The sequence below is a fragment of the Ruditapes philippinarum genome, unplaced genomic scaffold, assembly GCF_026571515.1.
Source record: "Ruditapes philippinarum isolate M1 unplaced genomic scaffold, ASM2657151v2 ctg17988_1_1_1_1, whole genome shotgun sequence".
NCBI lineage: Eukaryota > Metazoa > Mollusca > Bivalvia > Venerida > Veneridae > Ruditapes > Ruditapes philippinarum.
Genome location: NW_026865379.1, coordinates 1 through 5626, shown reverse-complemented (window position 1 = coordinate 5626; position 5626 = coordinate 1).

Sequence of the window (5626 nt, the reverse complement as noted above, 5' to 3'; positions counted from 1 at the left end):
AACAGACTGGTTTAACATAAGTCTGCAATATCTTCAGTTTTTCGTATTCGGCGTTATAGGGATACCGTCTATATAAAGTATGCACTGGAAATTTCTGTATGTTTTGCCCTGAAGATCTTTGGTTAAAACTGCCACATCAATTTGCATCATAAAAAGGTATCTTAAAGACATGTATAACTGGGGAACATAAGCTACTCTTGCTATTATACATGTAATAAGTACTGTTAACTGAAAACCCAAAAGAAATCCAGTAGTACAGGACTTATCATCTGATAATGTCATCGTAGTTATTCACCTTCTAATAAATATCTTATTATGACTGCGAAATTTGATACGAGTAAAAACAATATTAAACACATGTAATTATTTGATAAAGATGATTTCCTTTCTCTATAATTTTTCATGTATCACTACATATCAGTTTAGGCCCTTAGATTAATTTAAGCACAACGATAATACAAATTTGTAAATTTTGAATACTTGAAAATATGCACTTATCAGTGTAGATATTTATCTCGCGGCATATACATTTTATAAGCTGCGGTCTCACTTAATCCCGGCAGAGCCTAGGACCATTCCGGTAAGTTACCGAAATGATCCTGGACGATCCGGGGTGAAATTATTGTTGCGGTCACACTAACCCCGGTAGCACTACGATTATTTTCAACTAACCACCCAGGATGCGCTCCGGATTATCAAGTGAAACTACGGCTCATGCCGGTGCTTCCTTTGTAGTTCCCGGATGACGCCGGAAGAGCCCCGGTTGACCCAGGCAGAGCCCCGGTCGATCCAGACAGAGCCCCGGCAGAGCCTAGGACGATCCAGGCAGAACCCGGGTAGAACCCATGTGGATTGAAAACGCGCGAATATGATTACATATGTACATATTCTTATTTAATATAATATCTATTGTTCAAGAAAAGTAATTCATGATGATTTTCTGTAAAATCTTTATGCAAGGCTGGATAGAAGGTAAATGGGAAGGGTTTTAATACAAACAAGTGCAATCATCGCATATCGTCGTGATTCTTTTGAAATGAACCGGGCTTTGCCGGGGCTCAACCGGGATTAACCGTAGCTCCAGGTCATCGTCCGGGGATCTGCCAGCAACCTCCGGGGCTCTACCGGCATTCACCGGGGCTCTGCCAGCATTCACAGGCGCTCTACCGTAGCTCTACAGGCTATCATACCCCAGATCATCCACGGTTTGTGTCAGTAGAGCTACGGTGCTTCCCCGGTGTAACAACGGTCGTTCCCGGCTAAGCTAAGGATGAAGCCGGCAAAGCTACACTTCTAGGATCGTCCCGGATGACCCCGGTGATATTAAATATTTTATTCCCTCCAGGGTCGAATGCCGCATGTTCCCGTATCATCCCGGACGTTGACGGCAGTGTTACGGATGTAGCCAGGTTGTTCTCGGTCGTACCCCAGATCACCCCGGACGTCTACCGGGGCTCTGCCGGGATCTCAGTGAGACTGTAGCTTAATATATAAAGATGTTGTTTAATTTGGTAAAAATGAAAATAACACGTTCACAATGCAGTCTATGCATTCTACAGCTGTATCAGTGATAGATACAATACATGATGTTAATAAGTAAATGACTTGCAAAGGATTTACACATTTGAACAATCATTCAAAATAAAATACATCAATTTCTGTGATATAGCTAATTTTAAATGATTTCTTGATTTTCTTAAACTTAAATAATAAATAAATGTATTGTTACGAGCCAGGCGTAACGAGAAAGAAAAGCCAGCAACAAACTTGTAACAATAACAAATTTATTACAGAAAAATTATTAAAGAAAAATTAAAACAACAAATTATGTGTACAAATACCTGAAGTCCAAATATAAATGTAAAATTCAAATGTCTAGTCTGATCCTGGAATGATCCCTTTTTGAATAGCACAGTTAAATCCAAGAACACTTTAGAATAAATTCCCACAATAAAATCCACAAGAATAATTTTAACTATCTAAAAATAATCCAAGCTCCAATAAATCACTTAATATCCAAGTTGAATAATACTCCAAATATATTGATGACTTAAAACGTAACCGAAGACTCAAAAAATCATTGATGACTTAAAAGGTAATTGTTGACTTAGAAGATCACTGATGACTTAAAAAGGTAAGGTAATGAAAAATGTCACTTTATATATATTAACTAAGAAAATTCCAGAAAGGTCTATTATGTTCTAAAGTAATCATAATCTAGCAACTTCAACAATAAAGATCATTCCAGAAGTTTCTATCTAAATATAATGCAAGAGTTTTTCTACAACAGTTAAGAAAGTTCTAGTACATACATGTAGTTAATGTTCTAAAAATAGAACAATGATAATATTGGAAATACCAACTGGTCAGATATAAATTATATACATGTAATATGTTGTATACATAACACTTCCCCTCTTCAAGAAAAAGAAATATGAATGAAATGAATATTTCTTTTACATAAATCCAAACAATATGACTTGCGAATAATATGAGAAATGTTAAACAATTTTATACATACAATCATATATATGTGTATTATAAACAATTACAAACAACAATATAAAAAATAACCAATCATACCATATAAATGCTATTACAAACAATAGCAAACAACAACAAAAAAAATAATCAATCATATCATATAAATGTTAAATTTAAAATACTGCAAATAACAGTTTTAGACACATGAAAGTGCATCAGGGATCAAATTATCTTTCCCTTTAATGTGTCTAATGTCAAGACTATATTCTTGCAAAAATAAGCTCCACCTCAACAACCTTTCATTTTTGTTTTTAAGTTTATGCAAGAAAGTGAGGGGATTGTGATCACTAAAGACAACAACAGGCAACTTTGAAGAAGTTAGATAATCTTCAAAATGCTGAATAGCAAGAATAAGAGCAAGACACTCTTTCTCTATAGTAGAGTAATTTTTCTGATGTTCATTAAACTTTTTAGAAAAGTAACAAACGGGATTGTCAACACCATTGTTGTCTTCTTGGATCAATACACTTCCAGCACCTATGTCACTAGCATCTACTGCTAACTTAAAGTTTTTATTAAAATCTGGTGCCAAGAGAACTGGTGCACTCTTAAGTATGGCTTTCAGGCTGTCAAATGCCATTTGACACTTGTCATTCCAAATGAATTTGTTTCTTTTCTTTAGCAAATTTGTCAATGGTTTTGCAATAACCGAAAAATTATTACAAAATTTACGATAATACCCTGCCATACCAAGAAATCGCATCTCAGTTGTCTTTTACAAGTAGGCACAGGAAATTCAGAGATAGCTTTGACCTTAGCTTCTATTGGTTTTACTTTACCCTGTCCCACTACATGTCCTAAAAATGTTAAAATGCATGACAAAATTCACTTTTTGCAAGATTAACTGTCAATTTAGCATCAATAAGTCGGTCGAAGAATGCTCTTATAGTTGTGAGATGTTCCTCCCATTCACCAGAGTAGATGATTGCGTCATCAATGTATGCGTCATATCCGAGTAGACCAGATATTACCATATTTATAAGCCTCTGAAAAGTTGCTGGTGAGTTTTTCATACCAAAGGGCATGACTTTATATTAATATAAGCCGTCTGGTGTTACAAAGGCTGATATTTCTTTAGCTCTATCAGTAAGTGGAACTTGCCAGAATCCTTTTAGAAGATCAAACTTTGTTACATACTTTGATTTTCCAATTTTGTCAATACAGTCATCAATTCTTGGTATCGGAAATGAATCAGTTTTTGTAACAGAGTTCACTTTACGATAATCTGTACACATTCTATATGTTCCATTTGGTTTCGGTACAAAAATACACGGAGAGCTGTAACTGCTTTGACTTGGTTCAATAAAGTCATTATCCAATAAATACTGAACTGACAACAATTCTATTCACACGAAAATTTATGATAAAAGAGATGACTTTGACTTTTGTATAGTTAATTATCCACATTTGGATGGAGACGTACCCCATGCAACATCCTACGGGGTTTATGTTTCTCAGTTAATTAGATTCGCTAGAGCTTGTAACAACGTAAAGGATTTCAACGAGCGGAATATTTTTATTACCAGCAAGCTTCTAAAACAGGGCTACCGCTATCATAAATTACGGAAATATTTTACTAAATTTTACAATCGTAACTTTGATTTAATTTCTAAATTCAATAGTGATTTAAAAACTCTTCTGCGACAAGGGATTAGCCAGCCTGGTTTTTATGGCGATGTGGTTTACAAACTTCGTAAGATTTTGGGTCATGGTAATTTTTCTGCTGTTTTTACTAAAATCATTAAACGTTTTATTAAAAGAGGTTATGACCCTACTATTTTAAGACATACTGCATGTTTAGTGTTCAACCCTTTTACAGTTGGACACTACGCTTTCCTCTTTTGATTACATCTGACGGACCAAGTGGGAGACTCTATGATGGATAGTTCGTAAAGCCCTTTGGGACTGAATTGTCTTAATGTTCGTCTTCTGCCTTGCTTCGTCGGGCCCTTGTAGGTGATTTTTCTTGTTGCTCTGTCTTCCTTTAGGACATTGAGTACTTTTGTTATGGTCATTGGGTTTACTTTTATATGTTTCTACATGATCATTTTAGTGTTTTACTTATTTAACCTTTTGTAACCATGACAACTGTTAGAATTTCACTTGGCGGGGATTCATTTTATTTACACTGTCTCGTTTATAGGAACATGGTGGGGCTAAGAGCGAGGTTTGGTGCACCATTAACCGGTTTAAACTCCCCATTATTATGCTGCTGACCGTTCCAAGGCGGCGCCCCACTGTGTTCCTCAGATGTATGTCTATGCTGTTTTATACTGTTTTGGTGACACTTAAGCTTGTGTCCCTTGTTGTTTTCTCGTCTACGGTAAGTATCTTCCCCATTGCCTCTAGTTTTTATTTCTTTGATTAACCCCCCCCCCTTCCCCCGGTCTCCTTTCCCCTTCCCCTTTGTGGGCCTATTATTATTTTCTTTGAATTCCTATTCAGTTACAAATTATTTATCATTGAATGATTAACGTGTCGTTGCCCTGTCCTTTTTATGTTTGGGGTCCGCCTGGGCTCCTTGCCATTGGTTCTTGTTGCTGGGTCATGGGGGGGTTACGTTCATTGAACGCCGCCTTTCCTTGTTGATCTTGTTTTTCATATTTTGTTGCCTTAGGTACTTTTGTTTTATAGGATTCGTTCTATATGGATGTTGTTTTATTGGTTCAGAGTTTTCAAGAATGACGTCATGATGTATTTTGTCAGTCCGTGCGGGAATATCAGGAAATAAGTGTTTATATTCATAAATAAGCTGTTTCAGTTCATCTCGTTTTGACGGTTCTAAGTGAGCAAGTTTTTCATCCAGATGTTTCAGAATATCAGAGTTTTCAAGCTTTGCTGAACCAGGATCAGACTTTTCAAAATTTTCATAACTATTAGATTCAACTGAACATTGATTTTGTGGAACAGAGTTTACAAAAGATATTAGGTTTACTAATTTTGCTACCTCTGTCAAAATATTCTTTTAACATATTTATGTGACACATTTATTTTTGCTTTCGCCTCCCAGGAGTATTAATAATATAATTAAGGTCACTGATTTTCTTTTCAATAGTATAAGGACCAAAGTATCTTGCCTGAA